Raw genomic sequence first — 13,285 nt, 5'->3', positions numbered from 1 at the left:
TCCTCACAGAGCTCCTCCCCCTTACCTCTATTGGATGTCAGCTAGTCAGCTGAATTTGTCCTTTAGTTTCCTCCTCCCTACAGGCTACATGGCTTCTCTTTGGAGAGAATGGGCAGTGACAGTGCTCAGCCTCCCCAGCGGCGAACGAGCAGGTGGCGACCGCCCCTACATCCCACAGTGGCCGAACAGACAGCAGGCGATCCCCCCACAGTGGCAGAACGGGTGGGCGACTGTCTGCCCCCCTAGTTTCAGCCCTCGCAGCGCCCCTGACTGGTTTGCGCTCTAGGCCGGCGCCTACCTTGCCTAACACCGGCCTAACGCCGGCCCTGGTCCTAACACTGCCAACATCCCTGTTACAAAATCAAACAAATCTACATTTTCCCATGGGACTATAGGCAACAACAGAAATGTATATGGAGTAAAGTGTAACAAAGCTTTATTTACAAAATTGTTAAAAAAGCATAACATCATATCAGCTGGCATATCTGTACAATACAGTATTTCAAAGGAATAACCTAAAGTCCCTATTAGGGGATATCATATCTTAATAAAGTGCTTACACTTATCCCCAATCCAACATACACCCAATGTGTTTTGAAGTAATTTCCATATCCTCTTCTTCAGGGAATTTTAAGTTGGAGTGGGTCTGAAATAAAAGTTAATATGTGCTATTCTTAAGATTGTTTAACTAATAAGTTGGATTCCATTGTATAACCAGACATGATGTACTTACAGTCAGGTCCATAAATATTGGGCGATCGACACAATTCTAATCTTTTTGGCTCTATACACCACCACAATGGATTTGAAATGAAACAAACAAGAAGTGCTTTAGCTGCAGACTTTCAGCTTTAATTTGAGGGTATTTACATCCAAATCAGGTGAACAGTGTAGGAATTACAACAGTTTGTATATGTGCCTGCCACTTTTTAAGGGACCAAAAGTAATGGGACAGATTAACAATCATAAATCAAACTTCCACTTTTTAATACTTGGTTGTAAATCCTTTGGTGATGTCTTCAGGCTGTAATTGACTGCAGATGCTGGGTTTCAACCCTGGTGATGCTCTGCAGGCCTCTACTGCAACTGTCTTCAGTTCCTGCTTGTTCTGGGGGCATTTTCCCTTCAGTTTTGTCTTCAGCAAGTGAAATGCATGCTCAATCGGATTCAGGTCAGGTGATTGACAAGGCCATTGCATAACATTCCACTTCTTTCCCTTAAAAAACTCTTTGGTTGCTTTCGCAGTATGCTTCAGGTCATTGTCCATCTGTGCTGTGAAGTGCCATCCAATGAGTTCTGAAGCATTTGGCTGAATATGAGCAGATAATATTGCCCGAAACACTTCAGAATTCATCCTGCTGCTTTTGTCAGCAGTCACATCATCAATAAATACAAGAGAACCAGTTCCATTGGCAGCCATACATGCCCACGCCATGACACTACCACCACCATGCTTCACTGATGAGGTGGTATGCTTTGGATCATGAGCAGTTCCTTTCCTTCTCCATACTCTTCTCCTACCATTACCAAGTTGATATTGGTTTCATCTGTCCATAGGATGTTGTTCCAGAACTGTGAAGGCTTTTTTAGAAGTTGTTTGGCAAACTCTAATCTGGCCTTCCTGTTTTTGAGGCTCACCAATGGTTTACATCTTGTGGTGAACCCTCTGTATTCACTCTGGTGAAGTCTTCTCTTGATTGTTGACTTTGACACACATTCACCTACCTCCTGGAGAGTGTTCTTGATCTGGCCAACTGTTGTGAAGGGTGTTTTCTTCACCAGGGAAAGAATTCTTCGGTCATCCACCACAGTTGTTTTCCGTGGTCTTCCGGGTCTTTTGGTGTTGCTGAGTTCACCGGTGCATTCTTTCTTTTTAAGGATGTTCCAAACAGTTGATTTGGCCACGTCTAATGTTTTTGCTATCTCTCTGATGGGTTTGTTTTGTTTTTTCAGCCTAATGATGGCTTGCTTCACTGATAGTGACAGCTCTTTGGATCTCATATTGAGAGTTGACAGCAACAGATTCCAGATGCAAATAGCACACTTGAAATTAACTCTGGACCTTTTATCTGCTCCTTTTAAAGAGGTTGTAAACCCGATTTTTTTTTTTCACCCTGAAAGAGAAACACATAATGAGCTAGTATGCATCGCATGCTAGCTCATTATGAAATACTTACCTTAGAACGAGCCCCCGCTGTGCAGCCCGCTTACCTCTATGATGGGCGACATGTTTAGTCGCCCGTGTTCCGGGATCGCGGCCTCCGGCCATCTGATTGGCCAGGAGCCGCGGTGACGTCACTCCCGCGCACGCGCGCGGGAGCCGACGGTCAGGGCACGGGGCTCTGAAGGAACGGCACCAGCGGCCGTTCCTTCAGAGCGCATGTGCCAGTGACGTCACTGGCTGCATGTAAGGTAAATATCTCCTAAACGGTACATGTTTAGGAAATATGTACAGTACCTATAGGTAAGCCTTATCATAGACTTACCTATAGGTACAACTTGCAGAGGAGGGTTTACTTCCTCTTTAAATGGGATAGTGAGGGAATAACACACACCTGGCCATGGAACAGCTGAGCAGCCAATTGTCCCATTACTTTTGGTCCCTTAAAAGTGAGAGGCACGTATACAAACTGTTGTAATTCCTACACCTTTCACCTGATTTGGATGTAAATACCCTCAAATTTAAGCTGAAAGTCTGCAGTTAAAGCACATCTTGTTTGTTTGATTTCAAATCCATTATAGAGCCAAAAAGATTAGAATTGTTTCAATGTCCCAAAATTTATGGACCTGACTGTACATACAAACACAGTCAAACCAGTCAAAATAGTATTAAAGTATCATTAAACCCAAAAGCATTCATTATATTGAGGCTTACCAATTCTTAGATCTGGTGGCTGTATGGGTTTCCTTTTTAGACTCAGCCCACCTGGCCCCGTCACTTATTTACAGTGTCCTGTGAATTGAAAACTACAAGGTCTGGCAGCTTTTGCGTCTGTAGGCTTGTAGTTTTCAATGAACTACCACGGCGCTGTGGATGGTTATGTGGCAAAGATAAGAATGACAATGTTAAGAAGTACATAAGTAGTCATAGACTTTGCGATGACACTCAAAGCTTAGCTCAGGTGCATCTTGTTTCCACTGAACATCCTTAAGCCTAGATTCACATTAGTTCAGCTGACCGTGCACGATTTCAAACTGGCATTTTCATTCCAACTTAGGGGGCGATTTCACAGACATCTGTGTGGGTTCCTGCACAGATGGCTATTGAAATTGCTCCCCAAAGTTACCAAAAGTAGTGTAGGAACACATTTTGGGAATCAGTGCGGCGCCGCAAAGTCGGTATTGCACCAATCCGGACAGGTACCATTGCTGGCAATAGGCTCCGATTTGACATGTCAAATCTGCCCAATGTGAACGTGGGCTCAGATGTTTCTACAACTTGATTGGAGTCTACCTGTGGTAAATTCAGTTAATTGGACATGATTTGAAAAGGCACACAGCTGTCTTTATAAGGTCCTACAGTTAACAGTGCATGTCAAAGCACAAACCAAGCCATGAAGTCCAAGGAATTGTCTGTAGACCTCCGAGACAAGATTGTATCGAGGCAAAGATCTGGGGAATGGTACAGAAAATTTTCTGCAGCATTGAAGATCCCAATTAGCACAGTGGTCTCCATCATCCGTAAATGGAAGAAGTGTGGAACCACCAGGACTCTTCCTAGAGTGGGCCGCCCGGCCAAACTGAGCGATCGGGGGGGGGGGCCTTATCCAGGGAAGTCACCAAGAACCCAATATTTACTCTGACAGCTCCAGCGTTTCTCTATGGAGAGAGGAAAACCTTCAAGAAGAATAACCATCTCTGTAGCACTCCATCAATTAGGCCTGTATGGTAGAGTGGCCAGACAGAAGCCACTCCTCAGTAAAAAGTCACATGGCGTTTGCCAAAGACACCTGAAGGACTCTCATGCCATGAGTAAAAAAAAATTCTCTGGTCTGATGAAACAATGATTGAACTCTTTGGCCTGAATGGCAAGCGTCATATATGGAGGAAACCAGGCACTGCTCATCACCTGGCCAATACCATCCCTACAGTGAAGCATGGCGATGGCAACATCATGCTGTGGGGATGTTTTTCAGGAACTGGGAGACTTCTCAGGATCGAGGGAAAGATGAATGCAGCAATGTACAGAGACATCCTTGATCAAAACCTGCTCTAGAGCGCTGTGGACCTCAAACTGGGGCAAAGATTTATCTTCCAACAGGACAACCAGAAGCACACAACAAAGGAGTGGCTACGGGGCAGCTCTGTAAATGTCCTTGAGTGGCCCAGCCAGAGCCCAGACTTGAACCTGATTGAACAACTCTGGAGAGATCTGAAAATGGCTCTGCACCGAGGCTCCCCATCCAACCTGATGGAGCTTGAGAGGTCCTGCAAAGAAGAATGGGAGAAACTGACCAAAAATAGGTGTGCCAACTTTGTAGCATCATACTCAAAAAGTCTCGAGGCTGTAATTGGTGCCAAAGGTGCTTTAACAAAGTATTGAGCAAAGGCTGTGAATACTCACACTATGTACTGTACATGTAAATGTTTGTTTTTTATTTTAAATACATTTCCAAAGATTTCAAATAAACTTCTTTCACATTGTCATTATGGGGTTTCGTTTGTAGAATTTAGAGGAAAATAATGAAGTTAATCCATCTTAGAATAAGGCTGTAACATAACAAAATGTGAAAGAAATGCACTATATATGGAGAAGGGATAGTACACATGATTGTAAGATTTAGTCATCGGCAAATCTATGTGGAGGAGTTGCTCGAAATGGATGAGTAATCTGGGTCCTTTGAGTGGGTTCAAGATGCGCTGTCCCACTCCAGAGAGGGAGCAGGTGGAAGTTAATTCCTCTATTAAGAGCTCTTGTTGCATGTTAGACTGAATCACTTGTGGGTGAAAAAGGATTGTTTTCCAACGTTACATTGTTTTCTCTCAGAAATGGATACTTAATAATTTACCAGAAATGGATACTGCAAAAGTACATTTAGATTGTCCTTTTCATGCATTTGAGAAACACTTTGTTCAGTGAATTTATGTAACATTACAGTTATAAGAGAACAAACTACACAAGATATCAGCTACTCCTTGATTTAACTATTTATATGACTAAATTTGCAACCAACAAGACATTGGCATCTTATGTAGAATTTGAGAAGGGCCAAGGAGGATGAGTCTGGAATACAATTTTATAACTATATACCATATTGTCTTGCACTAGTTCACATGCAAGTGCTAATTCATATGGTAATTGTATATGATGGGTTGGAGTTATGTCCAGGAAATTGAATCGAACCATGTACATTTGCATTGGCCATAAGTCCATACAGCCTTCTAGGCACCATAACCACGTATTGTGTGGTCTGCAATTTAACTGAATATTGTATCCTGGGAGATTTATGACAACTGTTGGTTTTCATTTTTATGTCATGGATAAGAAAGAAATTATATATACAGTACTGCTCAAAAGTCTTAAGCAGGTGTAAAAAAATGCTTTAAATTACAATTGCTTTCAAAAATAGAAGTGATAATAGTTTATTTTTATAAATAAAAAAAACGGAAAGTAAATGAACACATGAGAAAGCCAAATCACCACCTTTTGCCTTCAAAACACCTTCAATTTTTCTAGGTACACTTGCATACAGTTTTTGAAGGAACCTGGCAGGTAGGTTGTTGCAAACATCTTAGAGAACTATCCACAGACCCTCTGTGGGTGTAGGCTGCAGCCAATCGTTCTGTCTCTTTATGTAATCCCAGACATACTCGATGATGTTGGGATCAGGACTCTGTGGGGACCAAACCATCACTTCCAGGATTCCTTGTTCTTTTTTAAACTGAAGATAGCTCTTAATAAGGAGTTCCGGCCTCTCCCCAAAAAAATGAAAAGTCAGCAGCTACAAATACTGTAGCTACTGACTTTTAATATAAAGACACTTCCCTGTCCAGGGATCCAGTGATGTTGTTGTCAATCAGCTCCAGGTGCAGACGCTGGCATCTCGACTAAGGAAAACAAAATAAAAGATTAGCTGTGATACGGTCAATGTGAGCATGTAGCGAATAATCAATAATACATTAAAACGATAATATCAAATTACCTAATGACAATTTGCAGGAATTAGATGGAGTCCATAAGGTGGGTGAATCATGAGAATGGTGAGCAGGGGAATGAATGAAACACTGCACGAAGGGCCGGCTCTGTCACACAGGAAGTCTGTCTGTGAATGAGGCAAAAGAAAAAACGGACGGAGCGCCCCTAAGTGCAGTATGTTTAATAAAGTCTACGCACACCAATGTACATAATAACTCTTTTTTTTTCTTTTGACTAAGGAAAACAGCATGTGAAACCTTGCACCCTCATGATGAATAGAAATAGGTTGTTGGAGAAACATGGACTTTAAAGGCACTGAGTATATTAAAATATAACAATTTTATTGATACACAACTAAAAATACATCAAAAACATAAGTAACTTGCCTCAAAAAAGGCATCAGTATGCAAAATCTCCATAACACAATAATAAGGTACAAACACAAACAATAATAACTGCGGTATTTTTAGATACTTCACATCCAAAAGAACTCACAAAAGATGAGAGGTGCGTCTACTGCTGTCCATCGAGAATATTCATAGAGCCAGGTTACTCGACGTGTTTCGCTTAAGACGCTTCTTCTGGAGCTAGCAGTTCAGTGCTCTCTATATAGTCAAAACGTCAACATGGTATAGGGTGCAAAGCCTCAGTATTTTGGCGGGGAAGGAGGAGTCAGCGGCCAGGAGCGACTTGAAAACAATTGATGAAGGCATAAATCATGTCCTTACATACTAACCGCCTGTGGTTGTTTATCAGGGTCAGATAAGTCCAAACAGTACAATTGTTCCATAGGAAATTATATGGGGCAGGGCTACCCAGAAGGAAGATCAATAGGCAACCACAGCAGAGCTTGCTGCCTGTCGAAGAAATCCAGATATATGGCCAACAAATGTCTCTCCACCTTCCCCAGATGGGGATAAACCGCCAACCGCCATGGCATGATGAATAAATATCTGCCTGTATTCCTCAGCATTGTGGACACCATTGATCCTGACCAAATCCCCACCCCCATTTGCAGAAATGAAGCCCCTTACTTGCAAGGAACCTCCACCATACTTGTCTTTAAGAACTATCTTTAGTGTAAATAGGAACAAGGAGTTCTGGAAGTGATGGTTTGGCTCCCACAGAGCCCTGATCTCAACACCTTGGAGTCTGTCTGGGATTAAAGAGGATAGAATAAGAAAATGTTGATGCAGTTTAGTTTCCCACATTTTCTTTCTTTCTTTATTATGGGTTGAAATTGGGGAAATGCACCTCACCTGTATTGGTGGTTTTGGCAATGGGGCAAATGCATTTTTAATCTTTCTTTGATCTTCTGTTTTTTAGAGCTCCTGCATCTCCAAAGGTTTTTAAGCTGCCCTAGCTATTTGACTTATTCCTCTATGGAAATGGTCTTCAAACTATGGCCCCCGAGTTGTTCAGGTCTTCAATTCCTATAATGCCTTGTCATGTCTGTGAATGTCAGCTTTTTACAATGCCTTTTGGGATGTGTAGTTCTGCAACAGCTGGCGGGCCATAGTTTGAAGATCCCTGCTCTATGGGGACTAAAAACACTCTGACAGGTCCTGGGCCCCACCTAAGAGTGTGTCGGAATTGTAACCTTCTGAACGAGAATTTATAAAACAGTTTGCGGGGGGGGGGGGGGGGGGGGTTTTGAGTCATCTCTGTATTCTTTTTTTTTTAACCATGTCATCTGACTTTTTGCCATAAGAGGTAGTAGGCATAGGGCTGCTTGTAAAAGCATCAATGCAAAAACAATGTTTGCCTTTTTTTTTCCTTTCTAGTTACATCTTGACACTTGGCATGGCAAGTAACCATGTTCTCTTTCTATGCAGGTTGTAGTACAGTAGTCGGGAAGCTTTGAAAAAAGCGGGTAGAGCCTATTATGAAATAGCCCTGATAAGGGCAGGGGGCATACAAAATACAGCCCTTGCATTAACCTAATACTGAGCTATCAGTTTTGAGTGGACTTACTGAACATTTTATTATTTTAAGTGCATCATATCTGAAATAAAGCCATATGGTATTTTTACATTAAAATGTCTGTTTTTGTGACTGTGCTTTTAGTGATTTTTTTAATAATATATTGACCAAGATTTTGTACGCTTGAGGAGAAAGCCAGCATAGTGTGTGGTTGTCTATATTACTGCAACAGATGTCACCACATTATTTTGTAGCTTGTTTAGATGAATAAATATGCAAAACTGTGAAGTATTACATTTTACTTTTTTTATCATAAAAAATAAGGGACAATCTGTTGCTACCCTAATTGAGGTAATGTGTGGTTTACAGATTTGGCAGTTATAACAGTGAATTTTAAATTATTTCAACCAATAAACACTGTAAAACAAAATATTATAAATTGTCTCAGAAATGTCTGGTATAATGTGCCCTCGGTTTTAATAAATTATGCATTAAAAATGTATGAATACAGTGGTTAAAGAATACACATTTAGGTGAATGTTTAGGCTTGTCTAAAATGTTATACCACTGTAATCTAGAGGGCTGGCTCTATCTACCGCAGGCTGAGGTAGCAGTTAAAGTGATTGTAAAGTCTAGTTTTTTTTTTTCTTTAAGAAAAAATAACAAACATGTTCTACTTACCTGCTCTGTGCAGTTGGTTTTTCAATCCTCCCCCCCCCCTTCTCGGGTCCCTCTTATGTGCCCCTCCCTCCTCTTAAGTGCCACCACAGCAGGCAGCTTGCTATGGGGGCACCCGAGCCGAGTCACAGCTCCCAGTGTCCATTTAGAAACAGAGCCGTGACCTGGCTTGCCCCCTTTCTCTCCTGATTGGATGACTGACTTTGATTGACAGCAGCAGGAGACAATCGTGCCGCGCTGCTGTCTCAGCCAATGAGGAGGGGAGTCTCCTGGGCAGCTGAGACACTCCTGCAACATCGCTGGATAAAGATGGGCTCAGGTAAGTATTAGGGGGGCTGAGGGAGGCTTCTGCACACTGAAGGATTTTCTTCATCTTAATACATTAAATGCATTAAGATAAAAAAAAAAACTCTTCTGCCTTTAAAACTACTCTAACAGCCCCCCCCCCTCCCCCGCAATTCCACCTGAACCCTAGCACTGTGTCCTTCAGTACTGATTACTCCTATTGATAGCACCCTATTGCTAGGATCAATAAGAGACCACTTGCCTTCTATGGTATTACTCCCTGTCTGACCAGCTGTTTGAATTGTGAAATATTTTATGGTCCTACACTGAATTTCAAAGACGTATAGGCATTTACACTAATTTAGCATTAAACGGATATCTTTACAATATTAAAAATGTAAAAAAGTATACAGAGTGTTAAATAGGGCAATAAATACAGAGGAAATGGCCAATCTAACTCAAGCAGCCAACCAAAACTGTCTACACCCTGCCAACAAAAGTATGTACTTAAAGAATATGTTCACCTTTTGATGCATGTTACACTCATGTATAGGGTGTAACATGCTCCAGTTATGCCTCCCTCCCCCACACCCCCTCATTAAACCGGGCTGGGGTTCTTTACCTGCTGTCACTTTTCAAAAACAGTGCGGCTGTGCAGGGCTCCACCCACACAGCCACATCATTCATTCAAAGGAATCTGTGAATGAATAAACTACCTGTTTTCCACCGCGGAGGAAAACTTGTAATTCTCAATGAACTGCGAAGGAGCTAATGAGAGTCTTCATAGTTCATTGCACCCACAATCTACTGATCATGAGTGTGATGCTCTGAAAAAAAATGTTTTCCTCAACAAACTTGTGCATTTATTTATTTTTTCTTAAAATTTAATTTCACCTTTAACTTCAGTTAATAAATGTTCTAATGGCTGATCTATGCTTTTCTTGATGGGCAAGATGGAGTCCTCATCTGATCAGAGTGCACAACATTTTGGTTTATCTTTCACCACACAGCCTATGTGAACGCCTACCGCACCCAAATTACCTTCCTATTCGATCACTAATACCTCCTCCCTCTTCCTGTTTAACCAGCCATTTCATACTGGCTAGGCAACTACATTGGCTTCTAAATCAAGGAAGCCTAGCCTAAAACTTGCTTCACCCCTTAGCTTTTACATTGGAGAAAATTATTTTTTCCTGTATAGAAATTTTAAAAAATTGGATAAATATGGCCCTAGCCATACACCAACCAGCAATACATTGCTCTTGCTGCGTTCTTGCTAGCCAGTGCCATTCTGCAATGTTTCAGCCATCGAGGAAGCATCAACGATTGACTGGACAGCTGGAGATAGACCGTTTTTCTTGCACAGAGTGATGCGCAGGAGCACTGTGACAATAAAAATAAAATATAGACTACTGAAGAGTTAACTAATTCTCTTTCCTGATTTTACCTAATCTGTAAAAGCTTAGGCTAACTGGGCTTTAAGATGCAAGTCTAAATCAGTGATAAATGCAATGCTACTGGCGGCTGTAAACATCAGGTACAGGAAGCAGAGTGTGGTGCTCATGATGGGATGGGATAGAAGTACTTTCTGGCTCAATAAATGTATAGTGAGATTTAACAAGAAGAGATCCAAACATCATGCATTGTGTGCACATAGGGGAAAATACTTTGTAAGAGTAGAGGGCCGCAGTGCTTTACAAAAATACATCGGTTGGGCAACAGAGACCCATCTAATCCGCTATCTAACACCAACATCCAACACAAAAGTGAGTACACCCCTCACATTTTTGTAAATATTTTATATCTTTTCATGTGACAACACTGTAAAAATTATACTTTGCTACAATGTAAACTATTGAGTATACAGCTTGTATAACAGTGTAAGTTTTCTGTCCCCTCAAAAAAGACTCAACACACAGCCATTAATGTATAAACCGCTGGCAACAAAAGTGAGTACACCCCTAAGTAAAAATGTCAAAATTAGGCCCAAAGTGTCAATATTATGCATGGCCACCATTATTTTCCAGCACTGCCTTAGCCCTCTTGGGCATGGAGTTCACCAGAGCTTCACAGGTTGCCACTGGAGTCCTCTTCCACTCCTCCAGGACGACATCACGGAGCTGGTGGATGTTAGAGACCTTGCACTCCTCCACCTTCTGTTTTGAGGATGCCCCACAGATGCTCAATAGGGGTTTAGGTCTGAAACATGCTTGACCAGTACAGCACCTTTACCCTCGGCTTCTTTAGCAAGGCAGTGATCGTCTTGAAGGTATGTTTGGGGCCAACATCATGTTGGAATACTGCCCTGTAGCCCAGTCTCCAAAGGGAGGGGATCATGCTCTGCTTCAGTATGTCACAATACATGTTGGCATTTATGGTTCCCTCAATGAACTGTAGCACCCCAGTGCCGGCAGCACTCATGCAGCCCCAGACCATGACACTCCCCCCACCATGCTTGACTGTTGGCAAGACACACTTGTCTTTGTACTCCTCACCTGGTTGCCACCACACACGCTTGACACCAACTGAACCAAAAAAGTTTATCTTGGTCTCATCAGACCACAAGACATGGTTCCAGTAATACATGTCCTTAGTCTGCTTGTCTTCAACTAACTGTTTGCAAGCTTTCATGTGCATCATCTTTAGAAGAACCTTCCATCTGGGATGACAGCCATGCAGACCAAATTGATGCACTGTGCGGCGTATGGTCTGAGCACTGAAAGGCTGACCCCCCACCCCTTCATCCTCTGCCAGCAATGCTGGCAGCACTTCTACATCTTTTTCCAAAAGACAACCTCTGGATGTGGCGGTGAGCCTGTGCACTCAACTTCTTTGGTCGACCATGGCAGGGCCTATTCTGAGTGTAACCTGTCCTGTTAAACTGCTATATGGTCTTGGCCACTGTGCTGCAGCTCAGTTTCAGGGTCTTGGCAATCTTCTTATTGCCTAGGCCATATTTAAGTACCTCAAGAATTCTTTTTTTCAGATCCTCAGAGAGTTCTTTGTCATGAGGTGCTATGTTGAACTTCCAGTGACCAGTATGAAAAAGTGAGAGCGATAACATCAAACTTAACACACCTGCTCCCCATTCACACCTGAGACCTTGTAACACGAACGAGTCACATGACACCAGGGAGGGAAAATGGCTAATTGGGCCCAATTTTGATATTTTCCCATAGGGGTGTACTCACTTTTGTTGCCAGGGGTTTAGACATTAATGGCTGTGTGTTGAGTTATTTTGAGGGGACAGAAAATTTACACTGTTATACAAGCTGTGCACTCACTACTTTACATTGTAGCAAAGTATAATTTTTACAGTGTTGTCACATGAAAAGTTATAATAAAATATTTACAAAAATGTGAGGGATGTACTCATTTTTGTGAGATACTTATATTTAGTAACTGAAAATATGCCCTGATCTCTTCCATGCAAGGGTCCTCCTTTTCTAACGAGAGGAAGGTCTGGTTATGGGCTGTCAACCAGTGCCCTGAGAAGCAGCTGATCTGTGTTCCATCAGCTGCAGTAAAGAAGAAGAGACAGACATACAGGGTCGAATAGACCCTGAATGTCTCATAAAGAGAACCTGTTACCTATATGCTATCACATAGGGGACCTATAGCTCCTTATATGACAGCAATTAAGTCGTGTAAAAAAAAAATCCAAGTTTTAAACATTTAAAGAGACAAATAAAAACAGAAAAAAAAAAACTTTGGAGCGGGAAGCAGGGAATGCATACTCCCACACCCCACCAATTTCACACTAGCATTTTAGAGGGGAGGGGTGGTGGGAGGCGGTGGTGGGAGGAAGGCAAAATGCACCTTCGCCTGAGTAGACAAAAATCCTTGCACTGACCCTTGGGGTAACACCTGCATAGCCTGAATATAGCAAGCCTTGATCTAAATGGTTTACAGTCAGATTTAGCCCTAACCTGAGTAGTTAATGGTGTCCTGTTACACTCAGATGATATGGCATGTTCACTTGCCCAGTTAATTAAATTAGCCTTATCATATTTGTGTATATCTTCCCTCGAATCTTCAGGAGCACTTGGGAAATAGGGTGAGGTCCTCTAGCATGCCTGGGTATCTAGTAAGCATTGATAGCTGCACACGTTGCAGGTAGGTTAATTAGTCCTCATTTCCAGGGAAAAGGGTTAATTAATAGTAAATGAACATACTGAAAGGGTTAATTAGCATGACGCTCATTAATTAATCATGTTAACAAGGGATCTGGGGTTATGGCTGAACAAAGGAATGCAATTAGGA

The sequence above is a fragment of the Pelophylax lessonae genome (genome assembly GCF_965119305.1).
Source record: "Pelophylax lessonae genome assembly, chromosome: 5".
In the NCBI taxonomy this organism is placed as follows: domain Eukaryota; kingdom Metazoa; phylum Chordata; class Amphibia; order Anura; family Ranidae; genus Pelophylax; species Pelophylax lessonae.
Note: the sequence above shows the minus strand (reverse complement) of the source record.